The sequence below is a fragment of the Silene latifolia genome, chromosome 9, assembly GCF_048544455.1.
Source record: "Silene latifolia isolate original U9 population chromosome 9, ASM4854445v1, whole genome shotgun sequence".
NCBI lineage: Eukaryota > Viridiplantae > Streptophyta > Magnoliopsida > Caryophyllales > Caryophyllaceae > Silene > Silene latifolia.
Window position 1 is genome coordinate 221,527,087 of NC_133534.1, and position 14,824 is coordinate 221,541,910.

Here is a 14,824-nt window from a genome sequence, read left to right on the forward strand (position 1 = left end):
ACAGTAGCTAAAAGTTATAACAAGAATGTCAAAATCAGAGTTTTCAGGGAATGAGACCTTGTTCTACGAAAAGTATTCCCAAACAAAAAAGAAAAATCAGCAGGCAAGTTAGCCCCTGCATGGGAAGGTCCATATTTAATAGACTCAATCGTCAGACAGGGAGCATACAGGCTACAAACCTTAGAAGGAGAAATGATCCCAAGGTCCTGGAACGTAACTCATTTGAAACTATTTCATATATGATTCTTGGAATGAAAACAGTTATACCCTGTCCTGACAAGGTAAAATTAAAATTTAAACTTATAACTATTTGATTTTTGCTCACTTTGCCTGATGAAATTGCCTGCCTTATATGATCAACATGGAAATTCTATGTGTACCCTGTATGAAAAATTTATATGTTCAGCCTTGCTTATACATACTTTAATATAATACTTGAATCCTGAAAAAATTATACATGAATTGTTGTTGCATGAATAAAATCTTCAGGATTGAGGGCTACCCTGTTATAGCTGTACTTTTTGAAGTACCTTTCAAAATTTTCTGCACCATGTCGTGCCCAAACGAAGGTTGGTAACCCACACCAGATACGGTAAATACAGGCATGAAATAACTGCCCAACTCAGGTATTTACTGCACACCTCTACAACGGCTAGACGATGCACTGTGACGTGTAAGAAGGTGAGAGACCCTGATGACCGTCCAAATGTCCTCCCGACAGGCCGAATACCAAGCCCTCCAACCAGGCAGGGGACATAAGCCCTTCAGTCAAGCCGGATCCCACCCACTTTAATCATAACAGAAAAACTGCATATGATTAAAGATTTAATAAAACATATGACAGGTTAACATGCGCAAAAGTATTTTCAAGAGGTTAACAGATTGAAGTAAAACTTGCCAGGTTAAGAAACAACAAAATCAGACAATCCATAAATAAAAAGCAAGCCAGAAAGGCAAACTTTCTATCATTACCAAACCCTCACCCCCTAGGGCAAAGGCAACAAAAAGTTTAACTCATCAGGGATACCTTCCGTGACAAGAGGAACCAAAATACCAGATTGTTTATCCAGGGACATCCCCCCCTGGATGGGCCAAACCCCTACTCGGTCGAGTATTCCCATACTCGGCCGAGTATTCCTGGATAGTAGCCTGACCAGAAATACATGACGCATTACTCGATCGAGTAAGCCATATTAGGCTGAGTAACAGACTTAGAAAACCGTAGTATTACAGTCTTCCCTCCTTAAAAAGAACTTCGTCCCCGAAGTTCACACTATACTCAAAACAAAACTAACAACCACAACACAACTCCTCAACAACAACACAACAACTACTCTAAGTACCAAACAACTCCTACTATATAAGACAAAACACCCAACTCAAACTGAAAAGATGACAAAAAAACAAACTATGCTAACTCAAACGAACCCATAAACAAGCATGCGACCATCTTCTACCCCCCTTATAAGACAACGGTTACGTTCTTGTAACCAAACATACATGATCAAACAGGTGAGGAAAACGCTCTCTCATTGACTCCTCTGGTTCCCATGTGGCCTCTTCCACATTGTGATTAGACCAAAGTACCTTTAGTAAGACGGTCTCACCGTTCCTTGCCTTGCGCACTTTTCGTTCTATGATCTCCTTAGGAACCTCCGCATAAGTTAGAGACTCATTAAGCACTATGTTCTCAACCTCAAGCACATGTGATGGGTCACTCACATACTTCCGGAGTTGCGAAACATGAAATACGTTGTGGACGCGATCCAACGATGGTGGTAAAGCTAGCCGGTAGGCTAATTCACCTATATGGTCTAAGATCTCATACGGGCCGATAAACTTCTGACTCAGCTTCTCTTTCTTACCAAACCTCATCACCCCTCACACAGGCGACACTTTCAAAAGGACCTTGTCACCTATTGCGAACTCGATGTCCCTACGGTGCAAATCTGCATCACTCTTTTGGCGATCTTGAGCTGCTTTCATCTTTTGACGAATTAGACGAACTTGCTCAATTATATCTTGCACCATTTGTGGTCCTAAAACCACTATCTCTGCACTGTTGTCCCAACAAACTGAACTCCTGCACTTCCTGCCATACAAAGCCTCAAACGATGCCATTCCAATGCTGGTGTGATAGTTGTTGTTGTATGAAAACTCAATCAAGTCCAACCTATCTTCCCAACTCCCACCAAACTCCATGGCACAAGCCCTCAACATATCCTCCAAAGTCTTGATAGTCCTCTCAGTCTGACCATCTATCGCAAGATGAAATGCTGTACTCATCTTTAAGGTCGTTCCCATCAAATCATGCAACTCTTGCCAAAACCGTGATATGAACCTCGCATCTCGATCCGACACTATATCTTTTGGCACACCATGTAACCGAACCACATGTTTTCTATAACCCAAAGCTAGCTGTATCTTGGTCCAAGTATCCTTCATCGGAATGCAGTGAGCTGACTTTGTTAAACGATCGACGATCGCCCAAATCATATTGTTACCTTGCTGAGTCCTTGGTAACACCACGATGAAGTTTATAGAGATCGACTCCCACTTTCACTCCTGAACCTCAAGTGACTGTATCTTACCTTGTGGTCTTTGTTGCTCACCCTTTACTCTCTGGCAAGTTAGACACTTAGCCACGAACTCGGCCACATCCTTCTTCGTACTAGGCCACCAAAACCTTTTCTTTAGGTCCTTATAAAGCTTGTCACCCCCTGGGTGAACTGAATAAGGAGTGCAATGAGCCTCCGTCATCATCACCCTTTTCAAGTCCGCATCACCAGGAACACACCATCTCCCATCAAAACGAACGCTCTCATCTGTGTGGATAGAAAACCTCGAAACCGTGCCACTCTCTACCCTAGACTTCCATTCTTAAATCTTTGGATCAAGCTCTTGTTTCCTCTTTATATCATCATACAAGCCTGGTTCGATCATCAAGTCCCCGATGGCATCCTTTTTCCGAATCATATGAATCCCCATCTTGGACATCTCATACCTCAGCTTCAGCAAGCACATAGCTGTGCATAACGAATGAACACTCTTCCTACTCAAAGCATCTGCCACAACATTGGCCTTACCCTCGTGATAGATGATCTCCATGTCATAGTCCCCAATCAACTCCATCCATCGCCTTTGTCGCATCTTCAGCTCTTTCTGTGTGTAGATATACTTCAGACTCTTATTATCTGAAAACACCTTAAAGATTGCCCCATAAAGATAGTGCCTCCAAATCTTAAGAGCAAAAACAACTACACCCAGCTCCAAATCGTGAGTAGGATAGTTCTCCTCATACGGCTTCAGATGACTCGACGCATAAGCTATAACCTTCCCATTCTGCATCAAAACACAACCCAAACCATTCTTTGAGGCATCGGTGTATACTTCAAAGTTCTCACTTCCCCCAGGTAGAGCTAGGATAGAAGCTGTGGTCAAACGCTCCTTTAAGGTTTGGAACGCCGTCTCACAACTCTCATCCCAACGAAATCTAGTCTCTTTTCTTATCAACGCTGTCATAGGCCTTGCAGTCTTCGAAAAGTCTTTCACGAACCTCCTGTAGTAGCCAGCTAAACCCAAGAAACTCCGAATCTCAGCAACATTCTTTGGTGATTCCCACTTGGTCACTGCCTCAATCTTGCTAGGATCCACCGACACACCCTTTTTAGATATCACGTGACCCGAAAAAGCCACCTTCTCTAACCAAAACTCGCACTTAGATAACTTGGCACATAACTGGTTATCTCGCAAAGTCTACTAAACTAACCTCAGATGTTCCTCCTGCTCCTCCTTGGTCTTAGAGTAGACCAAGATGTCATCAATGAAGACGACCATAAACCTGTCCAAGAACGGGCTGAAAATCCGGTTCATAAGATCCCTGAAAACTGCTTATGCTTTTATCAACCCAAAAGGCATCACTACGTACTCATAGTGACCATAACGTGACCGAAAGGCTATCTTAGGAATTTCCTCATCTGCTATCCTCAACTCATGGTAGCCCGACCCAAAAGGCATCACTACATACCTGTTCTTCACCCTGACATGATTCAGCTCCCTATAGTCGATGCATAGCCTCATGCTCCCATCTTTATTTTTCACAAACAACACCGGTGCTCCCCACGGTGACATACTAGGCCGGATATACCCTTTTTCTAACAGGTCATCCAGCTGCTTCTTCAACTCTTATAACTCTTTAGACTCCATACGGTACGGTGCTTTAGATATAGGACATGTCCCCGATTTGAGCTCAACATTGAAGTCGATATCTCTCTTAGGTGGTAACCCCGGTAGCTCATCTGGAAAAACATCACTAAACTCCCCAACCACAAGTATATCATACGCCGATGGCTCCTCCACACGCATATCCCTCACTTGGCAAAGAATCAAGGGACACTTCTTCCTTAGACATGACTTTAAAGTCATCACTGCGATAAACTTACACTTCGGTCTCACTACAAACCCCTTATATGATACCCTGACACCCTTGGGACCCTTTAAAGACACTTTCTTTTGTCTTCAATCAATCTTATCATCATACCTGCCCAACCAGTCCATCCCAACGATGACCTCAAACCCATCCATAGGAAACTCTAACAAGTTGACCGGTAAGTCTACCTTCCTTACCAACATGGACACATCTCTATACAACTTAGAACAAGACACCGACTCCCCCGAAGGTATAAACACACTATCTTTTACAAGTTCATACTCTCTCAACCCATAGCTAAGGCATGAACCCTAGACACAAAAGAATGGGTTCCCCCTGAGTCAAACAAAACAAAAGACGGTGCATTATGAACAAGAAAGGTACCAGTAACTACGTGAGCATCATTCTCTGCCTCCTACTTGCCCATCATGAAGAGCTTCCCACTGCTTTTATGACCTCCACCATGGATCGAGGTAGTCGAAGTATTGGCCCCCGCCGAATCTTACCGAGTCACACTGTTATTCGGGCGCTGATAGAACCCTCCATTATTGTGGTTGAATCAGCCATTGTTTTTGTTTTGCCCTCCACGATTGCCCCATGACCCAGATGGCCCATTGCTAGCAAAACTCTGGCTCGGAGCCTGAGAAACGTTCCCCTGATAAGTCCCCGGAAAGCCTTCTCCCACTCTGGCACTGGTACAATTATGTCTCTTGTGACCCACTCCGCCACAATTGAAGCAGGTAAGGTTGGAGTTATCACTAGTACCATGACCACCACCTCTTCCCCACACTCGAGATCCCCCTGCATAACCAGACCCTCCAGAAAAAGCCCTAGACTGACCATGGTTGCTCTTCTTGTGACCCGACTGGTTGTCACTCTCACTCTCTACCTTTCTCTTTTCAGTGTTTCTTTTCTTAGCCTCCTTTGCCAAGTCCACCAACCTCTCAGCATGCCCAGCTAGTGCATATACCTCTTTCAGATCGGTAAGTACCCCAGCTGGTATTATATCCATGATCTTAGATGACAACCCCTTTTCGAAACGAAGAGCTAGACCTCGCTGACCCAGCTGCATATCCTCTGCATAACGTGACAACTCTAGGAACTGGTGATAGTACTCCATAACAGTCATATCATCCGTCATGGTGAAAGAATCAAACTCAGCCCGCAGCTTGTGACGGATGTGCTCCGACAAAAAATGCTCCCTCGTGGCGCTCGTGAGACCTGCCCACGGTATAGCATCGTATCTCTAGTCCTTGTAGTATGCTTTGGCATCCTCTTTCATATTCTGCCACCACACCCCAGTCGGACACTTCACAACCTCAAGAAGACTCTCCATTTCGCGGTGCCATTTATCGAGCATTTTTGGCTCACCAGTGCCCTCATAAGTCGAGGGGTTGAAGCGAGAAATGATGGTGCTTAGATGGGATGCGTCCACCGGTTTCTCACTTTCCTTACCCATGTTCTTGAGAGCCTCCATGAGCGCATCTTGTTGCTCAATCATACGGGCGACCTCATCCACAGTCATCTCAGTGGCTTGGATGTATGCTGCTGACTTCTTTGGCAGCATTTTGAGCTGATAAAAGCAAGGAAACATAAGCATATAGCCTATGGCTCAAAATAAACAAGACCCTCCGCCAAAGAAGCACTCAGCCGAGTATGGTGAAATACTCGGCCGAGTATCTTGCAAGTTAGCTTGCAATCTAAGCAAAGCTTCCTTATCAGTTCCCAGCTAGCCCATATGCCTCTAATCATACCTGCTCAACAACTGCTCACCATCCCCGAATGGATCATCACAGTTTTTCAAAACAAAGACGGGGTCAGTACTAATCATACAATTATATAATCACAATAAGACAGAAAACAACACAGCTCAATCGTCACACACAACAGCCCGAACTCCATCACCAACTCCTCAATACTGACTACACACTAAAGTGTGTAGCCCTGCCAGAGTACCCATCGCAACAGGTTACTCCTTGATACCCGTCGTTGTGAGTACCAAAAATAATATTTATAATACCTATTAAAACTAACATAAGCTAGTGGTAACAGGGTCGAACCACAGAGAGGCGTGAGCAATTATTAGTTGTCTAAATTTAATCCTAAGGTAACGGTGCGTGGGGGTTGATTTGAATTGGTCTATAGCTAAAGCCAATAAAACAAAGTAAACTAAATAAACGGATGAAAATAGATATAAAAGAGGCACTAGGACGGTCGGTTCACTATAGTTTCGGCAGCAGCATACTAAGTAGGTCTAAATCATACACATGAGGCGGGAAAACAAGAGGTTCTCTCGGTCCACTCTTAACAGATAGCATCTTTCGATCTCGCTATAAGTCCCTAATATCACTAATACTGACTCTCGTCCTGAGAAGTGACTAACAATCTAAACTTTACCTATCTTTCGATCTCAGCATAGTTTAGTCATTTTAATTGGTGATCTAACAACTGTCCCTATCTCTCGATCTAATGGGTCAGTCACATCCTAAACATTCAACTAGTCGTGTGCACTCGATTCGTCAAATATAGAATTTAAATCAATTAAAACGAAGGTAATACGTCACGTGGTCGGGTCGATCGACCAGGTATGGCAGTCGATCGACTGACACGCGATTTCAGTCTACTATTCTACGCCGCCTAATCTACAATTCCCCTACATCCTAGCACAAGCTATTTAGCTACTCATACTGAAAATAAAGGCAACAATAAAATTGGCTAAATAAACTACAGAATTCATGATTAATACGGTGAAATAAACAATTAACATAAGATGATAATTCGGCTTTGGGAAACTGATCTAGCAATTCTATAACTATGAATGAAAGCAAGATAACTGAATAAAAACAGGAGAGTACGGTGTGAATTGCGAAGGAAAAGAACAAAGCCGAATGTCAAAGTGAATTGTATTCAATTCCGAAACAATCTTTGAACCCTCATAAACTAAAACTAATGAAAACCGAATTGAAAACTGAATGTGAAACTTGATTAAAAACCAGATGATTATTCTGAAAACCTAGCTTACGTTATATAGAATACAACGTAGTTCTTATTCCAAAACCTAATGTATCATGGGCTTCAAGTTCATCGATCTTCTTATTCACGTCTAATTTGCGGTGCGGTCGATCGACTGACCTATGCTGAACAGTAGTCTCTGGATGTCGTGGGTTGGTCGATCGACTGAAGGAGGTGGTCGATCGACTGTTTAACTGATAGTCCGTTTCTAAAACTTTGTGGATGCGCACCAAGCTCGTTCCTTGAGTAAATACTTCACGTCAAATGCAATGCAGGATACTCGGGGACGGATTTAGCTTGATTTCCGCTGGATTCTTCACATTTCTGCAATAATGTACAAAAACACGAAAGTAGACGGAAATAGGGAAACTAGTAGAATAAACTACGTAAATGAGCAATGAAATGCGTGTAAATAGGGGTGTAAAACATCATATAAATGATACGCATCACTCCTCGCCGTCAGTGGGGAACCGCAGTCGTTCCCACCTAAGCCCCGCTCATCTCCGTCGAGCGATAAACCCAAATCCATTAATGTGCACATCCCTTCTGTGGCGGGTTCCACAGAAGGCGAATCATGGGCGTGGAGCCACTCCCGCAAGTGACTCCACTCATCCAGGGACGCACCCCGAAGAACACAGACAGATACAATCACAACAATCAACAACAACCAAATCCAACAACCGTCACAATACGAATATGATACTTTACAACAATCACAAACAACAACAACCACATTATGTGACTAATACTGAGTAGGGAAAACCCTACCTGGAGTGCAACACAAGCAGACGGTATCAACAGCTGTATCAAAACCTCTCCTCTACGAATCCTCCTCCTAACACATAATCATATAATTACTAACAATCACAATTAACCATCAAACCCCCCAATCCCCCAAATTAGGGTTTAAACAAAGTTCATTAAATTCTATAAAATTGGTACGTAGATCTTACCCTCGACGCAAGGATCACAAGGACACAAAGAATGATGAAATCCGACTCTCAAGCTCCGGGATTTGCCAATAACACGTATGATGCGAATAACGTAGTCACAATCTCCTTTTTAAGATTATTAGGTTTGTAAAAGTGTTTAATAAACATGACGGTATGAATTATATACTAATCCGTGTTATTAACAAAACCCGTCAAAATAATACCCGTTAACCGACCTACTCGATCGAGTAACTAACGTACTCGATCGAGTGCCACTTACTCGATCGAGTACCTAGGCTACTCGATCGAGTACCCTACAGGCAGAACACTGTTTCTAAAACCAAAACACCCTTACTCGACAGAGTAAGACCCACTCGATAGAGTACCCAGAGACTCATAAAACCGTAGTATTACAGTCTTCCCTCCTTAAAAAGAACTTCATCCCCGAAGTTCAAACCACAACAAAATAAAAACATACTACCCCACTCCCGACACTACAACCAAAACAAAACTTAACACAAAACTCCGACACATGCTACCAACCCAAACTCAACCCGACACAACTCACTACTAACTATACCAAAAATAACATAAAAAGATGCAAAAACTCTTTGCGATCATCTCCTACCCCCCTAAAAGAAACAAGGTATCATGGGCTTCAAGTTCCTCGATCTTCTTATTCACGTCTGATTTGCGGTGCGGTCGATCGACTATGGTGATCGGTCGATCAACTGACCTATGCTGAACAGTAGTCTCTAGATGTCGTGGGTTGGTCGATCGACTGAAGGAGGTGGTCGATCGACTGCTTTAACTGATATTCCGTTTCTAAAACTTCGTGGATGCGCACCAAGCTCGTTCCTTGAATAAATACTTCACGTCAAATGCAATGCAGGATACGCGGGGAAGGATTTAGCTTGATTTCCGCCGGATTCTTCACATTTCTGCAATAATGTACAAAAACACGAAAGTAGACGGAAATAGGGAAAATAGTAGAATAAACTACGTAAATGAGCTCTGAAATGCGTGTAAAAAGGGGTGTAAAACATCATATAAATGATACGCATCAAACTTCCCCAAACCAAACCCTTGCTTGTTCCCAAGCAAGAACAAGACTCGGTCCTAAAACCTAATGGAACGAGTTCAAACTCAGAGCGAATTACAAACTGTAAAGCCTATACCATTTTAATGCAACAACTAACAATCAATAAGTAATATGAATCATGCAAACGAGTTATAAGGTCGTTAAGAACTGCTGAACCGTCAACTACAGAGACTTATCAATTCGAACTCTCACGGACTCACGGTCGCTCAAATCACTCAAATATGAACAAGGTGAAAATATGTAAGATAGAAAGAATTCATTTTGTTAGTGACACTCACCTAACTACGACCTATAAGAACATGCCTGCAATATAGTATGAAAGTAATCTCTATGACCGTACATATGCATTCCAACCAACAAATGACCATGACACATGCCGAGGTAATATGGATATGTGAGGTATGGGTAAGAAGAGGCAAAACATTTATGGAAATGTGGAGGTACAGGTGATCAAGCTAGTACCAAAACGGAACCATATGGCAACATCCAACTCCTTGCTCAATATCAACAATAAAACCCGGTGCTAATTGGAAGCACTAATCTCGCATTCTCCATAAAATTAAATCAATCAACTCCCCATTAGATATAAATGCAACATGGGAGCAAAAATCGCCATAAAATAAAGACTTTGAATATGCGAATTGATTCTTTTCCTTTCATTCGGACTCCAGTCGATCGACCATTGATACCAGTCGATCGACCGTTCAAACAGTACAACACTCTCTTTTTCTTTCTTTTTCGAATCATTTTTTCTTCTTTTTTTTTTCTCTTCCATTTTTTTTTTCAACTTCTTCATTCCTTTTCATCTTCCCGATCATCATCTCAAAATGAGCATATGCCACCAAAAACGTAGTAACAATCCCGAGAACATAAACTACTAGCTTGACAAAGGCAGGCTAAATGTAGGATGTGGTTAACGGGACAAAAAGGCTATTTTTGGCAGTGTGGAGTTTATGGGCAAAATGAATAAAGGAAACCTCTTCCACATGTGTCAACAAACCACAAACCGAATGCATACAGGTATTAAGCAGATTAAGTTCATACTTATGCACATTTATGTAACATGTCTCATAAGGAGTAACTACTCACAATCCTAGATAAACTGGTCATGAATGACACCGATTCTGTGCTCTAAATCTCGAGGAAAATGATGTAGCTTGCCAAAAATCTAAGTCAAGTCTCAAGTTCAGCAAGATAAATTAACGAAAACTCGTGGATATGCATATGTGATTCTACTAATAACATGTCAATTAGCAAGGCTTAGGCAAAAGACAGATGCAAATGCAATGTCATCATTGAAATACTACCGTTCCGACTCGACCTATATGCTAAAATAAACGTGCATTTTTTGAAATTTTTGAAATTTTTCATTTTTTGGATTTTCTGTATATATGGAGAAATTAAATAACAATGCAACAGAATAATTAAACGTAAATGCAAGCAAATGCAACGCAAAACCCTTCCCCAAACCAAATCGTACAATGTCCCCATTGTGCAAAATCATGTAATGAAATAGACAAAGGAAATGGGATTTTGCGAAAAATAAATAAATGAGACATGAAGTAAAGACATGGAAACTCACAAGACTTTAAGCGCAGCAAAAGGAAACCTCCCCAAACCAGCGTCAGCTTAGGAGGTTTTCAGTAGCCAACAGTGCTACCAATAAATACCTGAAAAGACAAAAGAACCACGCATAAAATCGAGAAAGCAACGTGGAAGCGATATTATGTGCATAATTGAGAAAAATAGAAGAAATAATTAATATGACGGAAGATAAAGTGGAGTAGAAAACTCCCTCAATTCCGCAAATCGACCAAACACAGCAGGGGAGAGGTCGTGAACAGGTACAGCAGTGCAGGGCGGTCGATTGACCACATAGCCCAGTCGATCGACCAGAGTGAACAGAACGAAGCTCCTGGGCTGTGCAGCCGATCGATCGACTATACTGAGACGATCGATCGACGAAAAAATATCTTGTAACTTCTGATTTCTTCGTATTTGCTCAATAACTTGAGCTAATGAGGTCTAAAAACCTGCAAGTGCACAATAATACGCGCCCAAAATTGTGCAAAACCCAAAGTAAAGTCTAAAGTGCTTAAAAATCCTAAGCAAAATAATTAAATGCGAAGTTTCGCGCACACAAAAAACGGTAAATAGTCTCAAAAAGCAATAAAATGTTTGGTTTGCAAGTGATAAACTAATAGTTGATCAAGAACGGCCACGGAATGGCCCACTTCGTCGGCTTCTGGCTACAAGAGGTAGCCTCAACGCTGCTCATCTTCTCAGCCGCACCCTTCTTATTTTCAACATCCGTAGAGATCAACGGATCAACACTCTCATCATCTCCCCACTCAATGACCTCCTCCATCTCGTCAGAATCCAAGTTGGACTCCGTCGCTTTGACTGACTCATCTTCAAGCTCCTCATCAGTGCCATAGCTAAGACAGCCTAACCCGCCTCTTGAAACGATTGGCTCCTTCACAGCTGGAGCAACATGCGGCTCTTCCTTCCCCAAACCAGCTCCTGCAATATGTAAAACAGACGAATCTTCCTCCACTTTGCTCCCAGTCTAGGGCGGAGGTGTTGCAACAGGAGTAGGAACAGAAATAGGCATATCAGGAAGTATAAAATATGATTTCTTTTCAGAAACCGTATTACAAGTCACGGGCCACATGGGGTCTTTCTTCTTAGCAGTCTGGGCAAAGACAATAGAGTGCTTTCCTACCTTGAAGGTCAAGGTCCCAGAACTAACGTCAATAACTGCACCAGCAGTGTGCAGAAATGGTCTACCTAGTATAATAGGTATGTGTGCATCTTCAGGCATATCAAGCACAACGAAGTCAACAGGGAAGAAAAACTTCCCTATTTGGACAGGAATGTCCTCTAAGACTTCTATTGGCTGGACCGCAGAACGATCAGCCATCTGTACTGTCATATTGGTGACTGCAAACCTAGTCAATTTCAACTTCCTAGCTAGACTCAAAGGCATAACGCTAATGCTAGCTCCTAGGTCACATAATGCCTTCTCAATTGAGAAGGTACCAATATTGCAAGGAACGGAAAAGCTACCTGGGTCAGCTAATTTATGTGGTGCAGTATGGGTCAAATAAGAGCATGACTCCTCAGTGAGTGCGACAGTATGCACAGTTTCAAGTGACTTCTTTTTGGACAAAAGTTGTTTCATGAATTTAGTGTAAGCAGGCACTTGATTAACTAACTCAAGGAAAGGAACCTGTACATTTAAGCTACGAATAACTTTTTCAAACTTATTAAAAGATACCTGTTCCTTCTTCGGCACAAATCTCTCTGGATAAGGGGCTGTAAGAAGTAACTTAGCCCTCTCCTCTAAATCTCGCATGCCGGCATCCGTGGACTTAGGCTGAAAGTCCACAACCTTCTCTTTGTTGAAGCTTGGCCCCTCTTCAGACCGTCTCAAAAATGAGCCATTGATCGACATCGGGTCATACTTCGGAACCGAGACTGACCCATTAGCATCCGGGTCTTGCCCCAATATTTTTGGATCGTGCACCCGAAACAAGTGATCCCTCAAGTTCTTAGGCATCGGAGGGCGAAAAGGTTCACTATCGGCAGTTCGGTTCGATCGATCGACGAGGTTGGCGTCGATCGATCGATCGACTTCGACGATACCGAAAGCTACCGTTTGTCGCACTTCGCCGATCGATCGGTGGGTATGTCGATCGATCGACCGATATACCTGGTAGACGCCTTTTTCTTTCCACTGTTCGTTCACTTTCTTTTGACTCGGTTTTGCCCCATCTTTTTCAGCATCGTCCTCGACCATAGCGGGCCCCTCGAGGGTAGACCCACTCCTCAAAGTTATAGCATTAAGAGTCTCTTTTTGGTCCGTCTGAGTCGGTAGGTGTCCCGGAGCTCGGGTTGTAGTCTTGCTAGCCAGTTGAGCAATTTGGCTCTCTAGCAGTTTCATCCCGGCCTCTCTAGCTTGGGACTCCTTTTGAAACATATTCTTCAATTCAGCAAAGTCAGAATTTTGGGATTGTTGTTGCTGTTGAGGAACATATGGAGGCTTTTGATATTGTTGTTGCTTATGAGGGGGCACATAGCTCTGCTGCTGCTGTGGAGGTTGAGTCGGATTCAAGACATTTTGGCTACTCCACCTCAAGTTTGGATGGACATTTGGCTCATAGTAGGTGTTTGTCTGCCTATAATGTTGAAAGGCAGCACAAGACTCAAAGGGACTAGGACAATTTTCTGAAACATGTCCCTCATCTCCACATCTTTTGCAGACGAAAGGACCGTCTGACACAGCATTTACATGATAGGTCCCTCCTTTTGAAGCTCCTCCCAACTCGTACTTGTCAAATCTCGCCGTGAGAGCTTCTAATGCAGCCACTGAAGGAGATTCAGCACTCCTCCTTTGATTCCCTCTGGAATTCCCATACTCAGCTTTATGGGTGGCTAAGTCATCAATGATCTTCCACTCCTTAGTCTCTCCCATATTCTCTGCAAATCGGCCACTTGCTGCAGCATCCAAGATGGCCCTCGATCGTCATCTGACCCATTATAGAACTGATTGCATAGACTCCACTTCTCGAACCCATGGTGTGGAATGGTTCGCACCAACTTCTTCAAACGGACCCATGCTTCATGAAAGTTCTCATCCGGACCTTGTTTAAAGCTCGTGATCTGAGCTCTAATGGTATTAGTCTTCGAGGCAGAGAAGTATTTCTTGTAAAATGCCAGGGCCAAAGAATTCCAGTCGGTGATCCCGTGAGCAGCTCGATCCAGGTCTCTATACCACTCCCTCGCAGCATCACGAAGAGAGAATATAAACATGGTCTCCTTCACACAGTCGGGGTCACGGCGGGCGGGGACATGGAACAGCAATAATCGATGAATATTTCCATGTGCTTGGCTGCATCTTCATTTGCAGCTCCCCCGAATTGGTTTCTCTCAACCAAGTTAATATAGGAAGGCTTTGGCTCAAATTTTCTTGCCTCCCCTGGTAACGCGAATCCCTTGTAGAGATTCTCAGCTGTCGGTTCAGAGTGACTGGCAATAGTCGCTTCTTCAGCCATCTCTAGGAAATCTGGAGAAATGACGGTCTCGGCTGATGAATTAGAAACAGGAGATGAAGGCGGGTCCTCCTCAAATAGAGCGTTCTCGTAGTAACTAGACAGAGTACTCAGCTCTTCCTCTGTCGTCAATATCCTAGATGATCGCCTCAACTCACGCAAGGTCTTTTCAATCTCAGGATTGATCGGTAGTAATTCACCACCCTGTGACCTGCGCCTAAGATGAAACTACAAGAAGAATATGAGAATAGTTTAAGGAACGGATGTCCCTTAAACTACAAAAAAAAAGGCTAAA

General features: G+C 43.0%; 1 non-coding gene across 1 annotated transcript; it reads left to right on the plus strand.

Moving 5' to 3' along the window:
- Positions 1–14,048: 14,048 nt before the first annotated feature.
- On the plus strand, positions 14,049–14,155 carry LOC141603779 (small nucleolar RNA R71). The gene has a single exon (XR_012525631.1). It is a non-coding gene; the product is annotated as a small nucleolar RNA R71 (small nucleolar RNA).
- Positions 14,156–14,824: the final 669 nt, after the last annotated feature.